The sequence below is a fragment of the Macaca fascicularis genome, chromosome 2 (assembly GCF_037993035.2).
Source record: "Macaca fascicularis isolate 582-1 chromosome 2, T2T-MFA8v1.1".
In the NCBI taxonomy this organism is placed as follows: Eukaryota; Metazoa; Chordata; class Mammalia; order Primates; family Cercopithecidae; genus Macaca; species Macaca fascicularis.
This window is the reverse complement of record NC_088376.1, coordinates 26,617,619-26,638,517: the sequence shown is the minus strand read 5'-3', so window position 1 is coordinate 26,638,517 and position 20,899 is coordinate 26,617,619. Positions and strand designations below refer to the sequence as shown.

Sequence of the window (20,899 nt, the reverse complement as noted above, 5' to 3'; positions counted from 1 at the left end):
GTTTCCCCCAGGCTGAGATGGAGAAGCTAAGAGATAATAAGCAAGAGAGGTCACCCAGAAGAGATATGTAAGGTCAGCTACAGCGTTCCTTTAGAAGATAAAAAGTATAAGACAAATGTAAATCTGGAAAAAGTATCTCTTTATTTCAAAGAGAGAGAAAAGGGAAAGGAAAAGAAGGAATTTTAGGAAGGAAAAAAATAGCATTTTCAGAGAATACATAGTCAGGAAGAGTGAGCGGTAGCAATCTAAACCTCTTGCCTATGTAGGATCGATACCCTTCCACATCTAAAATGGATAAAATATATAAAATATGCCCCAAATTCCTAAATTATTTCAACTCCTCCTTACACTTCATCTGAAAGTAAATCTGGCATGGCAAACATTAAATGTATCAAAGATGGTGCCAAGAAGTGTGAAAGTCTTGAGCTCTCATACCATGTGTCATATTTTGAGAAAACAAATAATTCTTTATGGAAAGCTTTTTTGAATAATGATGTCTTTGCCAGCTATTTCAGATAAGTGTTTCATGAATCTTGACTCTAATAATACCTCATATAAAATCAGGCCAAAGAATGACTTACGATTCCTTATTGTTCTTGATGACATGAGCCAGACAACTTAAACAAACACGTAAGCTTGTTATTATTATTATGACACTCGAGCTCATAATATTAAAGAGTATAAATATAAACAGATATTTGGAGGCTCATCCCTTTACCAGACTGACAGAGAAAAATTCTTACAAGTAGATTTCTGGCCCATAGGTCAAGGTGAATCAAATAATTGACCTATCCAGCAATGGCATTCAACCCAAAAAGGAGTTTTAGTATTTAAGTGAAAGCTCAAAGGGCTAAATGAAGATAGAACAACTAGCAACTTTCATCACTCCTCAAGCTGATGAAAATTGCCTCTACGAATCAAATAGCACTTCGCTTTCTTGGCTTTCTCTCCTCCACTAGCGGAAGACTCCTCTGCACCCTATATTCTTTGCTCCTCCTCTGTGGAAAGGGACTCATTTTATGACTTGGAAGCCCTCTCATCATCTGATGCACTTTTAGCATAATTCATTCAGGGACAATGCTGTATTGCTTTTCATGGTGGTCAATCTCTGCTCCTGTGAGAGCTGTGCATATGTGCCTGTCAGTATTCAGTTGCCCCAGCAAGGAAGAAGACAGTTGATACTCAGTAGTGCCGGCCAAGTGGAGGTCACAGTGTGAACACTTGTCTTCATGAGGCATCAACATAAAATCTCCAGGTTTAGAACTGAGGGAAATGACCTGCTACCTGGAGGAAATTCAGGAGTCAGAGAGTTTACATACTTCCTTTATAAATGAGGAAACTGAGGCATGGAGAGAATTAGGAGGTTCGTTTAAGGTCACCAGTTAACTCAAGACAAATGAGCTTCTAATTCACGGTTGTTTTATCTAGACTTTGATCATTTTAATTGTCACACTGTGCATAGATGATTAATGTCATTTGTGTCTCCTTTTCCAAACTGTATTTACCTTTAAACCTCTCCAGATTTGCTATCTCCGTGCTTTGAACAGGTTACTTAACCTCTCTGAAATTGTTTCCTTTTAAGTAAAAAAACATGCCTAATATACATGACAAATGTAACTCTATTTTTCCTAGGATTATTTGGAGAATTAAATTGGACAAGATTTTTGGAAAACATGGTCTACTACTTTTACAATGTGTCTGATATGTGTTAGTTCTCTACCATTACTCTTAGGGTGAGAGTGATAAAATGCATTGAAATAATAAAAATGTAGGTCATGGTATGATTTATCAGAGGATGAGGGGGGAGGAGGAAGAGAAATGTAATTTAACCTGGTTATATCACACCCTGGACAATTAGGCTTACTTATATGAAAATTCGTTATGCAATTATAATTGCATTCAGACTCAAAGAAGCTAACTATTAACTAAAATGTTCACACCTCAACTGCAATTTCTACTTATAGCCCTGACCCTCACCCTGCTATTCTTGCTAGATCTTCATGATTGGTAACTGATCACTACACTCCTGATTTTTGGATCAATATTTCAAGATTTTCATAGGAGGCTAACACAATATTTTTTTGATACATTCTATTTATGAACTTTCATGTATTGGAATTTTCAGATTGTAAATACATGGCATCTGAAACAACCTGAAAAATGAAGAGCCTGGATAGGTAATAAATAAGCCATTAATAAATGCAAGGGTTTATGTGCAACGGGTTTAGTTTGGTCAGGACTTCCATTAAATTATATTCAAAATTGGGCTCTCCCAGGGAGTCTCAAATATTTCCAGTGGAACAGAGGGAAAAAGGAGAGCCAGAGTAGAGACCTTCAGTGAAAATCTTTTGAGTGGGAGAAGGGAAACAGCTTCTCCTAGAAGACATTTAAATGCTACTATACGTAACCATTTGACAAAAAATTTTTGGAGAGACCTTATTTTTCATTGACTGTCTACCTACAGCATAAATTCAGAAAATCACCCTCAAACACCTGGGACACTCTAACAGCACTGTTTAATGTAATAGCACTGAGCCCTTAAGACAGCCCATTCAGTCTCATTGCACTCACAACCAGCAGTTTATCTGTCCTTGTTCCCACCGTGTCTGGCTCCTTACCTGGCTTCTCTGCATGCACGAAGAACACTGTAACAGAAGCACAACGGCACCAGGTAAAAGATGCTCTTTACAAATAATAATATAATAAAATAGCAGCTTCAGGCAAAGTCAACTGACTTTTTTCCCTTTACAAATGTGGGGACATTTATTTGAATAAGGAAACATTAAGAAGCTCACAATAGAGCGAGGGAAAGTCAAGCGTTTCCTAAAATATCTTGATCGACACCCACTTCCTATGACAAGACTAAAACTACAGTATGTAAGCATGTCTTCCAGAAAGAAAGTTGTGGCAGAGATTTCTTTTTTCTTTTCCTTTTTTTCAATCAGGACTCATAGACTGCAGTACAGTGTTATCAGCATTGCCAGACTAATTCAGCAGGCAGTCAGGTTCTCTCATACACGTGCTTATCAGTCTCCTGTAAGAAGTTTGTCATTTAGTGAACTATGGGTATTAGGAACAAGTTACTGGAAGAGAAGTCTGCCAAGAATAAAACTTTAAAACCAGCTTATAAAACAGGAGAATGTTATTATGGCTTCAAAATTGTTTAAAAGCAAACTATAATTGGCCATTGGGTAGATATTCTTAAAAATAGAAGGTCTCTTCCTAGCCAACTCTCAATGTGGGCCACTTATTTACTTACCTTTTGGTGTTACTTTGAAAAATATGAGCACACTCACATTAACCATATTTTTTTGGCACTGAGAATTTCTAAGGTTGATGCATTTCTCTTTTGTGTGCTTTAAGTGTGTTAATAGATAGATTTCAGATAAATGGAAGCTATAAAGAAATTCAAATCGTCTACTTTTAAATAATGTGTAAAGTTCTACAAATATAAATTTAGATAGAGAAAAATTTTGCCTGACTAGGGCATAGACTAGGTGAGGGCAGTAAGGAATTTTGTGTCTCACACACACTTGGACACAAAATTTAGATAAATCAAGATAAATAGTACTTTAATTAATTAATTAATTTATATATTTTTAAATTGTATATATATTTAAGTATACAACTCTATGTTTTAGACATTTCCTATTTTAAGATATTTTTAAAAGTCATAATTAATACAAAAAAGAACCTATAACAAAGAAAATATCAAAATTTTAAATAAGGACAGGGTCAATTTTAGTGATTTCTCTCCCTGCCTTAGGCTCCAACATGGCTCCACATGGCACTGTTATTGATTGTGATTTTTATTTCAAAATTCGACCTTTAATGTATCGTGGACGTTTTTGCATTTTACTTTTTTAAATATTGCATTCAAATATTATTTATCTTGATTACTGAGGTTTTTGGCGACCCCTTAAATTCTATGACTGAGGCAGGTACTCACTCGCCTCATCCTAGTTTAGCTGTAACACAGATGCACACACACAATCCATGCATGCACTTCACAGTGGTGTCACCCCTGTTTCTCTGCACTGATTGAGGAGGTTGGATTTGTAAAAACAGAGGATAAAAGCTGTTTAATAATTTGCCCCCAAATCACATAACTATTAATAGGGCATCTAGAATGGGAACCCTGGTCTGTGGTATATCTGAGCCCCATATTTTTTCTAGCTTTACTGAGGAATAATTGACCATTAAAATTATATATATATATGGTTCATAACTTGATGATTTCATATACATGCACACTGAGAAATAATCACAGTTAAGCTTATTCACATATTCATCATTTCCTATAGTTACCATCTTTTTTTGTGTGTGTATATATATATGTGTGTGTGAGAACACTTAAGAATGTTCTCACCAAATATTTGCCCTCTTAGCAAATTTTCAGCACACTACACAATATTAATCACTATTTGTACATTCGATGTCCAGAAACTTGAATAGCTAAAGCTTTGTACCCTTTAACCACTACCCGCTTTCCCGGTATCTCCTCAGCCCCTGGCAACCACCATTCTACTCACTGATTCTACAAATTTCACTACTTTAGATTTCACATATAAGTGACATCTGGAAGTATTTTAACCATTTTGCTACATTGTCTCTCCCTTTCTGTTCATAGTTATCACAACACAATAAATTCAATTCAACAAACACCTGTTAAGTATCTATTCCATCCCTTGTGGCACTTTGCTAGAAAATTTGAAGGTAAATAGGACACTTTTGTTTCATGACCCAAGGAGAAATATATAAATCTATTTGACCAACTGTACTGAATGTGGCAATTCCCTTTTCCCCACTGATTAGCCTGCAATCACATAAATTCAATACTTCATTTCCATAGAGCCTGCATTGGCAACCAAGCTTGACCTTGGTGTGAGAAAGCGAGAAACAAAAGCAAGAAGTGTCGAGTATGTGACTTATCCCAAGTGCTGTTACTTTACGGTTTTTTTTTCCATGTGACTTCATTTAACCTTCATAAAAATCATGTGTGATACTGATGCTTTTATTATTCTAATGGAGAGGTTCTCAGAGGTTCATAATCTGTTCAACATCACAAACATAAACAGAACTGGGACTCAAACTGAGCTTTCTTTGACACTTTTCTAGGATTCCTCACGAAGGACTTTATAAGCTTCTCTAAGTGCTAATACTTCCCTACTGCCTGTGTTGCGAAAAGACAGGTCACTGTGTCCTGCGCACGGCATGCCAGTAAATGTCCTTACTAGAAATGTTTTTGACAATCCCAGTCCAAGAAAAAGCCAAGAAAGGTTTGAGAACACAGTACTTCTTTAGGGAAGTTGGCTTTTTTTTTTCTTCATTGTTTGCTTTGGCATATTTCAGATTTTAAACGTATACAATTTACAGCAAATGGGATATAGTGCCTCCAGAAAGAATTATTCAAAAGTCTTTAATCAGAAATTTTGTTCTCATTTTCAGTGCCCTGAAACCACGTAGCTTTTCTTTGTACATTATCTTTGAATCAATCTATGCTAGGCCATCAGTAAGAAAAACAACTTTCAAATATCTCCCATTGTGCAAAAACTATGATCTGGAACAGTACAGCATTAGTGGTGACAGAATAATAAGGTCATTTATACTTTTCTGTTTGGTAATTCATAAAACCAAGTTGCATCTAAGTAATTTTTTTAGAATTATGCTTTTGCCATGTCTGTGAACATATGCTAATGAATGAAATCAACAGATTTTTTTTTTTTGTATAAACAAACCTTATCTTTTAAACCAGAAACAAATTCCCAAGCTAAATCTCCAAATATATTTTCCTAAGCCCATGTGAAGTAGTCCATTATATTATTTGGGGAATTATGCTACAAAGGAAAAGATGAAAATTTTGTATTTATTTAAACCTAATAAGAAAATAGTGTGAATTGAACACATATGTTTATCTTCATTCTTGCCTGAAACCACACTTAAATGGCAAGGAATTTTAAAAAGTATTAATCAATGAGGGCATAGTAATAAGAGAGCATACAATAATATATAAGTAATATCAAATCATTTTTGGAAGATAAAGAGAATGGAGGAAAAAATACTTGATAAAGCAGAGTAGTGGAGGCTTCCAGTAAGTATCTGGGGGGTTACTGACGAAAGATCAGCTCATTGAACTCTCAGATCCTCTAACTGCTCAATGACCGAAGGTGTGAGATACCTCAGGTGTGGCTGCAAACAGAGAGCATACCTCCTCCCTCTCCTCTCCTCTTTCTCCAACTGAAAAAATGGACTTCGAAGACTCACTAAGTGGGAACACGAGCACAAAGAAAGGAAGTGGTGAGAAGTGAGAAGTGAGAAGCTAAAACAAAAATAGACGTATTTAGTTAAAGTCTAAAAACTAAGTGGGAATACCCACCCCAAGCCCTGTGCCCCTACTCTTTATCCAGATGCTAATATCCAGCACACCACTAACCCCACACACTGTCCTATGGGAGAGTAGAAGCTCTTCCTCAGGAGAAACAGAAAGATCCCAGAGAAATGCCGTCCAGACACTCACATTTTGGAGGCTGTCAAGGAAAAACAAGCTTTCTACCCAATCGCCCTGCAATGAAAGTCACCAGGCCACAAGCTCTGCCATCAATTAATCAACACGTCATTCTTAAATATGAATGGACAGGAAGATCACAACATATTTGAGGAAAGCCTCCATCATGAAAAGCAGAGGCCAAAACAATTGATAAAATTCAGAGAGGCAGTGTTAGCGGAAGAAAAGGGTACATTTTTTTTTTTTTTAAAAAGAGAGCAATAGTAATAACCTCAGAGAAACAGAAATTAATATTGCACCCATTAAAAAAAAACAAAAGGATGATGTGATGCAAATGAGCTAAGAAGAGCTCTAGGAAATTAAAATTATGATGGGAATAATTAAATTCTCAATAGAAGTATTAGAAGGTAAAGTTAAAGATATCTTTCATGGAGTATAAATAGAAAGACAGTGAGATGGGGTGGGCCCAGTGGCTCACGCCTGTAATCCCAGCACTTTGGGAGGCCGAGGTGGGTGGATCACCTGAGGTCAGGAGTTGGAGACCAGCCTGGTCAATGTGGTGAAACTCCCTTTCTACTAAAAATGCAAAAATTAGCCGGGCTTGGTGGCAGGCCCCTGTAATCCCAGCTACTTGGGAGGCTGAGGCATGAGAATAGTTTAAACCTGGGAGGTGGAGGTTGCAGTGAGCTGAGACCGCACCACTGCACTTCAGCCTGGGGCATAGAGCGAAACTCTGAATTACCTAAAGAGACAAATGTGGCATGTGTCTCTGTCTTTAAGCAGAAATTTTGTTCTCATTTTCAGTTCCCTGAAACCAAGTAGCTTTTCTTAGTACATTGTCTTTGAATCAATCTATGCTTGGCCATCAGTAAGAAAAACAACTTTCAAATTTTTGAGACACTACATTTTTATTTTTCTGTTTCTTTTTCAGATTTTTGATTCTGGGGCATATGTGCATTTTTACAAGAATAAACTCCTCCCTGCTCTTCCTCTCCACTGGAAGACATGCTTCATTCAAAGGAGGCAACAGTCTTGCTAGGGACAACGTGAAATACAGGACACAGGAATCTTGCAATCCAACAACTGTAAAAGTTCAGAAATGTCCAAGGTGCTGGCCAATGTGGCCAATGAGATGCTGTGCTAAAACAGCTGCACAGAAGGCCTCGAGACCTGCTGGTCTAGATTAGGGCAGGAGGTCAGACAGCATCAGGACAGAAGATCAAAAAAAGAATGGAGCAGATAGATTTCCTGACAGATAAGACCATGTGCTATTGAAAGTTGTAGAAAAAAGTATCTTCCCAACCGTAAGCAAGTAAAAAAATTAAGACAATATTTAACTCCTAGAGAAACAAAAAGAAATTATTCAATAAAGCAAAAGTAATTAGAGGCCATTACTTGGCTCCACCATGAACAGTGGATTCAAAGGCATAATAAAGAAAACAAAAAATACTGATTTAATCAAATCCATAATATAATTATCTTTGGAGAATGGAGGAGGGTATGTGTGACATTCTAATTTAGAAATTTGAGATATACTCCCTAAAATGATAAATCAGCCAAGGGCAATACACTCCTGTTATTAGTAAGAAAAATATAAACCCCAGAAGAAATATATAGGATAATTCAAAGTGGCAGATTCCACTGATCAGGACTTGGGAGTGGGGAGGGCTAGGGCAGAATGTTGGTCTTATTGTTGTTGCTCTAAACCTTAAAGCACTATCTGACTTTCACTCAACTATGGACATGTGTTCATTTCTTAAATGCACACACACACAGACACACACACCTATACACACACGTACGCACACAGAAATATATACAAATTAATAAAAAGCAAAAAGCTTAATAGATTCCTTTTAACTACCTTACTGCAAATACCTTTCTGAAGAATAAAGGTAGACATCACTGATTTACATGGTTAAAAAAGAGTCTCATTTGCCTGTATTTAGAAAATTCTTGATTTGCATGTTTATGTAAAAAAAGCAAGGAAAGAAATTAAATACTAAACAAAGATGTAAAATGCTTAAAATATTCAGCAAGATAGCTGCATTATCACGTATATCGTAACCAATTTGGGGCCATAATAAACGAATATTCTACGACCTTTGTGCATGTGGCTCCTTGGGTTCTTTTAACTTGTCAATGTTGTCAGATTATGACAAGAATATTGGGTAAGGGGATGAAAAGCTCTTAACAGGAAATTGGCTAATACAGTCAGACCTTAAAATGAAACACTTTGAAGCCGTTACTAGCCTTAGGTAGATGTACATGAAATCTTCAGTAACTATTAAATGAAAGGGCCAAGATGTAGAGTATAGCATATATATACTATAAAACACAAACACACACATAACTATCTATGCTCATGGATAAAAAGACTTTGGGAGGACATGCATTAAACTGCTAACAGTGTTGGCCTCTGAGGAAGAAGTCTCGGGGGACAGATTCAGATTTCATTTAAAACTCTTTCATACTCTGAGCTTTAAAAATCGATGCATATGTGGCTTTTTTTTCAATAAAAAAGTGGCTCATAAAGATACATTAGATGCCAATTCTCATCGTACTCCTGTTAAAATAGATGGTGTTGAGGAAGAATGGAAAGATTGATCAAATTATACAAAAGGGAAAAGGAATGATGATCTTACTTATGTAGAACTAACACAGAGTTATCTGTTGGTGATAAGATTTGGGGTGACTGCTGTTTCTTTATAATTTTTTTGAAGTTTAAATATTTTCTACAGTTATACTTGTATTTCTTTTAAAATGAAAAAGATTACTGAAAAAATAAAGAGGAGAAAATGTCTTTCCTTTATCAGTTATCTAGGGCACAGAAGATGTGCAGTCAGAATGCAGCTTTTTTGGAAGGGGAGGGTGAGCATCTGGGTATTACATTTGCAGATGGACTTCATACCCAGCATATGGGAAATTTTCTCAAGGAAAATCATTTCTGTAGAGGCACGAGTTGCTATTTAAACCTTGGCAGACTAGGTCTTTTTACGTTTGACTTTTCTCTCTCCATATGAGAATTAAGCATATGCTCAGATTTTCTTAAGGAGTTTCCTTATTATTGAAGTTAATTTTTTTCTTCGTAAAGATTATAAATGTATAGAAAGTGAAATTTGATAGCTTAGATTTTTTTGCTTGTCCTTTAGAACTATTTATTTTTTCTTCTTGCTTCCTAAGGTGTCAGATATGTTACAACAAGGGGTAAGAAACAAAAAAACCAGCATAAACCAATGTGAAGAAATATACAGAACTAGTGGCACTTGAGCCAAGCAGGCATAGAGCCATTTCAGAATAACAAGCAACTTTATTCTCAATTTACCAGAGGTTATAGCTCTAAAAATCACAAGTACTTTTCACGAGAAGTAAATGCCTTTATAAAGGTCAATGCAGCATTTATAAGCTTTATTGCATGTTTTCTGTCCTTTTCTGAGGTATGTAAAAGGAACACAATACCCATTTTTTTTTTTTTTTTAAATCAGTCTGCTGCAACGTGACTAGGTAGAGCGATCGCTTTGCTTTCGACTAAGTAAGCTGTTTCGATATGGGGCCATTTTTAACAACAACAACAACAAAAACCCAAAAAACAAATTCCTTTAGTGGCTCAAAGTAAGAAACAAACAAAAAATATGCAGTGGCATGTGCTATTAGGGGACAAATGAAAAACATTTAACTCTGAGCAATAGTGACAAGAAGCAAGAGGTATCACAAAAATGTCTTCACTTCAGATAATTTGCCCCTTAAAATCAGAGGTTTTAAGGAGGAACTCCTTTCCCCAAGAAGAAGTCTGGCTCCTTCAACTTCCTGTCCCGCTTTGGAGACAAAAGTCTGAAATTCTGCCAGTGCTTAGAGACTTCAGTTCCCCAGCGAATATTTTACAAAACACTAGCAGCTCTAACGGTTTTCATTATTTAATGGCCTCTAACATTATGCATCAAAATGAAAACTAATACAAAGTTTAGAAAGTTTAAGTAATAGTTGCTCACAGTCTACCTGTTGGGCCTGGGTCTAATCATTTTTTGTTGTTGTTGAGATGGAGTGTTGCTCTGTCACCAGACTGGAGTGTAGTGGCGCGATCTCAGCTCATTGTAACCTCTGACTCCCTGGTTCAAGTGATTCTCCTGCCTCAGCCTCCTGAGTAGCTGGGACTACAGGCACATGCCACCATGCCCAGCTAATTTTTGTATATTTAGTAGAGACAGGGTTTCACCATGTTGGCTAGGATGGGCTCGATCTCCTAACCTTGTGATCCACCCGCCTCAGCCTCCCAAAGTGCTGGGATTGCAGGCGTGAGCCACTGTGCCCAGCCCTAATCATTTTTATATTCTCTTTGGCCTTTTCTGCAAAAGACATTTGAGAATCAAAAGATAGGGGGCCCAAACTTTGGGACTTCTTTCATCAATAGATTACATTGTTTTGAGCAAGTAGTTTTTTGGGGGCATAATTTCCATATTTATAAATGAAGTGATGGGGCAGATACATTCTGATGCCCCTCTTGATTTTAATATTCAATGACAAATACACGCTGTTCTTTCATAGAGCACTTTGTTCCCTCCATCAAAAGAAGAACCTGGAGATTTATTGAGTTGTGACAACCACTCTTTGTCTCTAGGGAAGTAAACATTTCCCCTACCCCACTACAGCCCTCAGACTAAATCTGGCCAGCCACCTGTTTTTCCAAATAACTTTTTATTGGAAGAGAGCCACACCTATTTGTTTGCTTATTGTCTGTGGTGGCTTTCAGGCTACAATGGCATAGTTGAGTATTCAGCTGGAGACCATCTGGCATGGAATACCTAAAATAGTTACTAGCTGGCTCTTTAAAGAAAGAATCTGTACATTCTTGGTCTACAGGATCTTTAAACTGCTAAAGACTTTCTTAGCCCCTAGGAGTTGTGGGAGCCTGAAGCAGATGTCCAGGTGGGCCATGCAGGAGACTTGCCCACACAGCCAAAAGCAGGCCCTAGACACCTTTTTAGTCATTTCCCATCCTGCTCACTCCTCAAAAGTGAACCCCTACTCCCAATTGAGTAAAGTTCAATGTCCAGATTCTTAAGCTTAAAAGAATAGCTTTCATCTAGAGCATAGAGCTATTTTGTGCCAAATGATTGTTTTGATTTTTTTAAAAGACCTTAATTCTTCTGGTTTTGTACATTTTAATTAATCTCTGACCAGTATTCAAAATTTTGGGTTGGTCACTGACTTTTGTGCAAATATGATTAAAGCAACGGACCCTCCTCAGGAAAATGTGCCTACACAATGCAAATAACATTTTATACCAAAATTTTGAGGGCTGTAGGGAGTAGATAACATTAAGATTTCAGAACACATAGCCACCATAGTTTCTAAATGAGATAATTTGTGAAATAATCTTACTATAAAAGCTAGCATTATTATATAGAATTCAATGCCAAAGTAACACAGCAGAAAGAATGTCAAATGAGGAGTCGAAAGAATAAAGTTATGCATCGTCTCTGCTACTAACTAGCCATGGGAGTCACTGAAGCACTCTATGCTTTGGGTTCCTCATTTATTAATAGTGAAAATAATAAATGTCCCATATACTCCACAGGCTGTGATAAGAATCAAATGGGGAATTGTTAAGGAAATATTTTATAAACCATACAAGTCAGCTCATTTGAGTAGTGATTTTGACTACCCATTTTGCAGATACAGGGAACAAAGAACAATAGATCCTTTGTATTCAAAATGTATTTGAAATGCAGATTCTCAGGGACTGAACTAGACCTAGTGAATTAGAACTTGCATTTTAACAAGATCCCTCTGTGATTTGTGTGTATGTTAAAATTTGAGGAGCATTTCCATAGAAAGTTCTCTCTGCAAAGTACAAACCACTTCATAAGGCTGATCTTCAGGTAAGAAAACTGAGGCCTGCAGAGCCTATGGGACATGCTGAGATTTTGTACAAGTCAAGTTGTAAACAGATGGGAGCAAAACAAACATTAGATTTTAGAAATGAGTTTTAAATGGTTCTGTGCTCGGGTCACTCTCTGCCCAGTGAAAGAAAAGCACATCATTAAATAAGCAAAACGTTCTGTAAGGAACCTTAAAAACAGCTTGACCAGGTTGCTGAAATCCACAAAAAGTTAGATCTATTGTCATGCGTTCAGGCAACCATTCTCAGGACAAGTCAGATTTCTAGACCTTCTTTTCATCTGCAAAACTGTCAAGTGAGGAACTGTATCTATTTTTCTGTAATACCTCATTAAGATGGAGTAAAATCAGTTATGAAAACTAGGCTTTGCTGACTACCCTCCATACCACTCATCAAGGATCAGGGATATAACACGCAAGAAGATATGGAGAGGGGACAAAGAATGACCAGGGATATAAAAAACTACTGCTGACAATGTCATCAAGAAAAACAAATGAGAGCCATATGTGGGAAGCAAAATTTCTTTTGGTGACCTAGGAAGGCACCCGATCTCTACCTTTGCATTCTCTGCCACTATATGCAACTTGCAGGGTTGGGGGTGTAGGAGTGTGGTGATGGGAATTAAAAGAGAAAAAAAGAGAAGTTTTAAACCTAAGAGCTTAAATTGAGAGCTTAGACCATTGGGAGCTTCTGATCTAGTAAGGTGACTGGACATTCCTGAGGACTTCTGGCCTCTGAGCCTCTTTCCCCTTGAAAGCTAGAGTTGCCAGAGTGTCACTGAAATGATAGAAAGCACGGTGGATTAGAAAGTATCTGAATCTGTTTTGGTTGCTACAACAAAACACTGTAGACTGGGTAGCTTATACACAACAGGAACTTATTTCTCACAGTTCTAAAGAATGGATGCCCAAGATCCAGGTGCAAGGAGATTTGATATGCGGTGGGGGCTTGTTTCCTGTTCATAGATAGCGCCTTCTCGTGGTGTTCTCACAGGATGGAGGGGGCTAACTAACTTCGGGGGTCTCTTTTATAAGCATGAACCCTGAGCATGATAGATGGGGATAGAAGGAAGAGTAATCCAGGAGGTGATTACATTTTAATAATGGTAAATTTTAAAGCTGCTGCTGCTTACACATCAGGGGTATAATGGGAAAAGAGTTTGTAAGAAAAAGGCTCAATCTGAACCCTAGTTCTGTCACTTACCACTGCTGTGTGACCTCATGTTCTACAGCCTACCTCTCTGAGCTTCATCTGAACACTGCAAATATTGTCACATGTCATACAATGCTATTATGACAACTAAGTAAAATAATGATGAGCAAGTATTGACAAATCATAGGTGCCTGTCAACCTTTTATAATAAAGCTTAATATTTTTGCTAATACTCTCATAGTCAGTGTCCACTGTAGGTTGAGTGTTGTATCAAATTATTTGTACCTGATCCTTAATTAAATCAAATTGAAGAAGTTTTAAAATATAAAAGAATTTAATGCTTAAGTTAGAGTGTTCCAGCCCTGGTTGTCCTCAGCTCACCCTTCAGGCTTAGTTATCTAACAACAGTATTTGCCTGCTCTAAGATCACCCAGTGTGAATGGAAAAGCCATCTAAGTCTGTTTCATGTAATTATGTACACAGTTGCTGTAGGCCTCAGGGGCCCCATTGGACCTCTAATAACGAAGAAGCCTGGAAAGTCTGTGCCTCCCCAAATTACAGCAGTGACAGGCTATGGACTCACCCCAGTAACAGATGGTTTTATTAGTGGCCACTGCCAGACACTTGGCTGAAGGCGGAGCACATAGCCATTAGCGTCTGCTCCACTTTGGTGGAATGGTAGCCGTGTGCAAAAGAAAAGCTGGGTCTAAAAATAATTGACAGTGAGGGAGACAATGTACTTTTTATGTCACCCAGGGAGAAAACAAGCTAAAATAAAAATTTTTAAAAATCCTTTCCCTTGACTCCTGAAACAGGAAAGATAAGCTCAAATAATTGTGATATTTCCATGGAAGAGAAAGTTAGGATGTCTGCTAGTGGGAGAAAAATAAAGCAGGGGACAGAATATCATAGATGCCTAACACTCTGAATTTGTGGGAAGAAATTCTGACTCTGGCTACTTGGCAAAAAAATAAAAAAAAATAAAAAAAAATAAAACCGCTTTTCTCCCACTAATGCCACTTCACATTATAGGCACTCAAATATGGTGAACAGTATGATTATCAAATAGCACTAAAGAAGAATGACAGGATCTATTCTCAATGGCAAACAGAAAATATGATTTTTAACAAAACAAAAGAATATTAATTCAAGACCTATCATGTAAAAGCTAATCATTTGCTACAAAGATAAGTAAAAGAATTTTAGGCATACATTTGAAAGATCTAGTAGTCTAGGGTAATTTTCTCAAATAGAAATGACTATGCGGCAATACTATCACAGCAAAGTCCAGAAAACTCTCAGTTTCTTCTCCCACTTGCATTTGGATCTCGATACTGTGAGCAGTTGCTTTTCTTGTTTATTTATTTTTTTTAATCAAGTTCTGGTGGATTTTCCTATTTCCTTGGAGCTAAGCCAGAGTCGGAGTATATTAGAGAACCTCACTGCTGCAGTAACTAATTATCAGTCTTAACTTTGCACTGCTGTGTCACAAGTAACCACACATCTAGTGGCTTAAACCACACACATTTCCTAAATTGTTCTATAAGGCCAGCATTATCCTTATACTAAAACACAACAAGAATACCACAAGAAAAGAAAACTACAAATCAATATCTCTCATAAATATAAATGCAAAAATCCTCAACAAAATATTGGCAAATCTAATCCAAAAATGCATAAAAAATTAGACATCACTACCAAGTGGGGATTTATCCCAGGTATGCAAGGCTAGTTCAAAATTTGAAAATTATTTAATGTAATTCATCACATCAACAGGAGCTGGAACAACTGGATATCCACACGCAAAACTAAAAAATAAAAAATGCAGGAATCTACACATAGACCTTCAGACCTTACACTTTCACAAAAATAAACTAAAAATGGATCACAGACATAAATGTAAAATACGAAACTATAAAAATCATGGAAGATAACACAAGAACACATCTACATGACATTTGGGTTCGATGATGACTTTTTAGATGGAACACAAGGCATGATCCATGCAAGAAAGGCTTGACAAACTGAACTGCATTAAAATTAAGAATTCCTCCCCTTGAAAGACATCATCAAGAGAAAAATAAGTCAAGACATATTTGCAAAACACATATCTGATAAAGGACTTTCATCCAAAATATACAAAAAACTATTTGAGCTTAACAATTAGAGAACACAATTAAAAAATGGGCCAAATACTTTGACAGACACCTCAGCAAAGAATATATACAAATGACAAATAAGCCAATGAAAAGATTCTTCACATTATATGTCATCAGGAAAATGCAAGTTAAAATAACAGTAAGATGGATGTCACCATACACATATTAAAATGACCAAAATCCAGAACACTAACAGCATGAAACATTGGCTAGGATGTGAAGCAACTGGAACTCTCATTCATTGCTGGTGGAAACACAAAATCCTAGAGCCACTTTGGAAGACAGTTTGGTGGTTTCTTACAAAACTAAACGTATTCTTATTATATGAGGCAGTAATCACACTCCTTGGTATCTACCCAAAGGAGTTGAAAAGTCATGTCCACAGAAAATTCTACAAACAACTGTTTAAGGCAGCTTTATTCTTTATTCATAATTACCCAAACTTTGAAGCAACCAGGATGTTTGTTTTTACATATGTGAATAGATAAACTGTGGTACATCCAGGCAATGGAATATTAGTTAAAGCTAAAAATAATTGAACCATCTATTAAGCCATAAAAAGATATGAAGAAACCCTAAATCCATATTATCAAGTGAAACGAGCAAATTCGAAGAGGCCACATGCTATATGATTTCAACTATATGACAAAATGGAAAAGGAAAAATATGGAGATAGTGAAAGATCAGTGGTTTTCAGGAATTTGGGGATAGGAGTGGGGGATGCATAGGCAGAACACAGAGGTTGTTTAGGGCAGTGAAAATAACCCATATAATGCCGTAACCATGCAAATATACCATTACACATTTGTCTAAATGTTAGAAGTGTTCTCAAACCCACAAAATGTACAACACCAACAGTGAACCCTAGTGCTGTAATGTAAACTATGGACACTGGCAACAATGATGTGTCAATGTAAGTTCATGGATTGTAACAAATGTACCACTCCGGTGGGGGATTTTGATAATGGGGAAGACTGTGCATTAGTTGGGGTATAGGAATATGGGAAATCTCTATATCTTCCTTTTCATTTTGCTGTGAACCAAAAACTGCTCTAAAAAAATCATCACACGAAAAATAAACACACACACAGTTCTCTCATAACACAGGTTGTCTGGTTCTTCTGCTTATGGCCTCACTAGGCTGAAACCAAGATGTCAGCTAGAACTGCTCTCTCCTGGAGGCTCAGGACCCTTTTGGAAGTTCACTGGTTTTAGCATCACTCAAATCCAGAGTTCTGTACAACTGAAGTCTTTGTGCTATTTGTATCTCTAGACGTGGGACCACACTCAACTCCTAGAGACATGCTTGGGTCCTTATCATTGGTCCCCTTTTCTCACAGCATGGGAGCTTGCTTCTTCAAGGATAGCAGGGGAAGCATCTGCTACCGTTTCTTGTCTCTTCAATTGGCTCACCTAATTAGGTCAGTTCTACCAGGATAATCTTCTTTTTCATTAACTCAGCGTCAACTAATTAGAAACCTTATTTATATCTGTAAAATTTTTTCATCTATGCCACATAATGTAATCTAAACAGGGATGTGACATCTCATCATAGTCACAGGTACCCCAGCCACTCAAAGAAGGGGGAGCTGACCATATAACCCATGCACATTAGAGAGTGAGAATCTTGGGGGCTATTTGAGAATTCTCAGTGATACTTTATTTTATGAAGTAAAATTTGCATAAGATTAACCGTTTTAAAATGTACAATTCAATAGCATTCACTAAATTCACAATGTTGCAATGTTGTGCAATAATAGCCTTTATCTAGTTCAAAAATATTTTCATCCTCAAAAGAAAATCCCATGCCCAGTAAGCAGTCACTCTCCATTACCTCTCCCTTGGCCTCTGACAAACATTAATCTGCTTTACGTGTCTATGGATTCATCTATTCTGAATATTCCATATATGGCAGAACCATACAATACGTGACTTTTTGTGTCTGACTTCTTTCACTTAGCATGTTTTCAAGGTCCATCCATACTGCAGCATGTACTTGATTTTCATTCATTTCTGTGGCAGAAAAATAGTCTGCTGTATGGATGCACCACCATTTATTTATCTATTAAGCAGTTGATGGATGTTGTTTCCACCTTTTGGCAACTGGGAATAGTGCTGCTGTTAATATTCCCATATAAGTTTTTTGGAATGCCTGTTTTCAATTCTTTTGGGGATCTAGCTAAGGGTGGAATTGCCGAGTCACATGGTAACTGCCGAACTATTTTCCACAGTGACTGCACCATTTGACATTCCCACCAGCAATGTGTAAGTGTTCCAGTTTCTACATCCTCATCAACACTTGTTTTGTAAATTATAGGCATCCTACTGGGTGTGGAGTGTTTGTGGTTTTGGTTTTCATTTGCATTTTCCTAGAAACTATTGGTCTTAAGTATATTTTCACGTGATTTTTGACTTTTTATATTGTGGCCATTTATATATCTTCTTTGGAGAAAAAGCTATTCAAGTCCATTGTCTATTTTTCAGTTGGATTGTTTTTTATTTTTGTTATTGGGTTCTAAGAGTTCTTTTCATATTCTGAGTATTAAACCTTAATAGGAATATGATTTCAGATACTTTCTCCCTTTCTGTAGTTTGTATTTCACTTATTTATGATACATACAAATTTTAATCTTGAAGTCCATTTATATCTTTTTCTTGTTACTTTTGCTTTTGAAATCATATGTAAAAATTCATTGCCAAATCTAAGACAATGAAGATTTTCCTCTATGTTTTCTTCTAAGAGTTTTAGAGCTTTAGAATGCACATAGAGGCCTTTCATCCACTTTGAGTTAAATTTTGAATAATGTATGAGATAGGAATCCAATTCATTTTTTTGCATGTAGATATCCAGTTGTCTCAGAAATAGTATTTCTGAGACTATTATTATTTCAGAGACTATTATATCCAAAGATTATTCTTTATTTTTGTTAAAAATAAGCCGGAGATTTATGGGTTTATTTCTGGACTATCACTTCTAATCTAATTATCTCTACGCTTAGCCTATGCCAGTACTATATTTCTTTGATTTTTATAGCTTTGTAGTAAGATTTGAAACTAGAATGTATGTATTATCCAACTTTATTTTTCCTTTTTCAAGATTGTTTTGACTATTTTGAATGCCCTGCAGTTTCATATAAATTATAAGATCTGTGTGTCCATTTACACAAAAATATTTATCAGGTTTTTGATTGGGATGGCATTGAATCTTTAGATTGCTTTGGGTAGTAGTACCAACCTTAGCAATATTAAATCCATCCAGTCCACTAACATGGAATTTCCCTTCATTTACTTAAGTCTTCTTTAAATTTTAGCAATGTTGTAGGTTTCAGTATAAAAGTTGAAGATCTAGTAGGTTAATTTTTTTCCTAAAAGCTGGGCATACTGACACAAGCCTGCAGTCTCAGCTACTATGGAAGCTAAAGCAGGAGAGTTACTTGAATCAAGGAATTTAAGGCCAGCTCGGGCAACATAGTGAGACCTTGCTATTTTTTATTTAATTATTCTATCAAAAATAATTTATTTCCAAGTGTTTTTCTTCTATTGTAAGTGGAATTGTTTTTCTAAGTTCCTCTTTGAATTGTTGAACTATTGCTAGTGTATAAAAACACAATTGTCTTCTGTGTGTTGATCTTGTTTATTGGCTCTAAGAGTTTTTTTGTGGATTCCTTAGGATTTTCCATATAAAATATTATGTTATCTGCACATAGAATAGTTTCATTTCTTTTTCAATTTGTTTAATTTTGTTTCTTTTTCTTGCCTAATTGCTATGTCTAGAATGTCCAGTCGTAGCATCCTTTTGGTTCCTGATTTTAGGAAGAAAGTTCTTACTCTTTCACTATTAAGTTTACTATTTATTAGCTGTGAGTTTTTCTTAAATGCCCTTTACCATATTGAAAAAGTTTCCTTTTATTCTTAATTTGAATTTTGTTTTGTTGTTTTGTCAAGTAATTTTTCTGCATCGATTCAGATGGCCATTTATTTTTCCCTTCATTCTACTAATGTTCTTTATTACATTGATTCATTGATTTTCATATGTTGAATCACTCTTATATTTCTGGAATAAATCCTGCTTGGTCCTGGTTATAATCCTCTAAATAAGCTGTTGGATTTGGTTTACTAGTACTTTCTTGAGGATTTTTTTTGTGTGTGTCAGTATTCATTAGACGTATTAGTCTATAGTTTTCTTTTAATGTCTTTATCTGGTTTTGATATCAGGGTAATACTGGACCCATAGAATGAGTTAGGAAATGTTCACTCCTCTGTCATGTTTGAAGAGTTTTGGGAAGGTTAATGTTAATTATTCTTTAAGTGTTTGGTAAAATTCATCAGTGAAAACATCTGGTCTTGAGCTTTGCTTGTTGGAGAGTTTTGATTAACAAGTCAATCTCTTTATCTTTTTATCTATCTGTTTTTAATTGTAAACTTCCAGTTTATTTAACCAGAACTTAGCTGAGGCACTATTTCCTTTCTGTCTCTGGCCAAAACATTCACATTCTTAATCTATTGTAGCAAAACCATTACTTCACTTAATAGGAAAACTACAATGGAATAAAATGGGAGCTAAACTCACATAGCTGATATGGCTTAGGGAACTGCTGCAGCCCCTGGGTACCCACAGAACATCTTGGCTTCCAGCTGAAAACTCATAATGCTCTGAGGCTGGGATTTTCAGTGAGAATCTCTATATTTAGAGTTCCCGTCCTGACCAATTTGGGTTTCAGGATGCTCAGTGATTATTTACTCTCTGTCTGTGTAATACCATCTGTTTTGTATATTCCAGAAATTACTGAAGCTTTCTGGCCCATTGATTGTTTTTTCCCCTGTTTCTAATGAAGCCATGGGTGTTTTTTCCTGCCATATTAAAACATAAGTCATAAATGGCACCATTTCACAAAATGGACAGAATACAGTTTCCAACTTTTATAGGAGATGGGGCAGATTTCTTAAACTACATCTCACAGTGGACAGTAACAGACTACAGAAATGCCTAAAATCTATACATTTCCATAAAGATGAGGATATTTTGCATAAAATCTAATTAATGGCTTATCAAAATAATGTACATTAGCTAATGTAGATTACAATTCCAATATTATCTAAGATCTTACACTTGTGAATAATTTAGTATATATTTAAATGCGGTTTCCACAAAGAGTGGGGAATAAGTAAAGCTTACAGTTTTAA

At 36.3% G+C, this 20,899-nt stretch overlaps 1 protein-coding gene across 2 annotated transcripts in view; it reads right to left on the bottom strand.

The window, feature by feature from the left end:
• ZNF385D (zinc finger protein 385D) overlaps positions 1–20,899 on the bottom strand; it is a 990,373-nt gene that overhangs the window by 377,721 nt on the left and 591,753 nt on the right. The gene's annotated exons all lie outside the window — the stretch shown is intronic.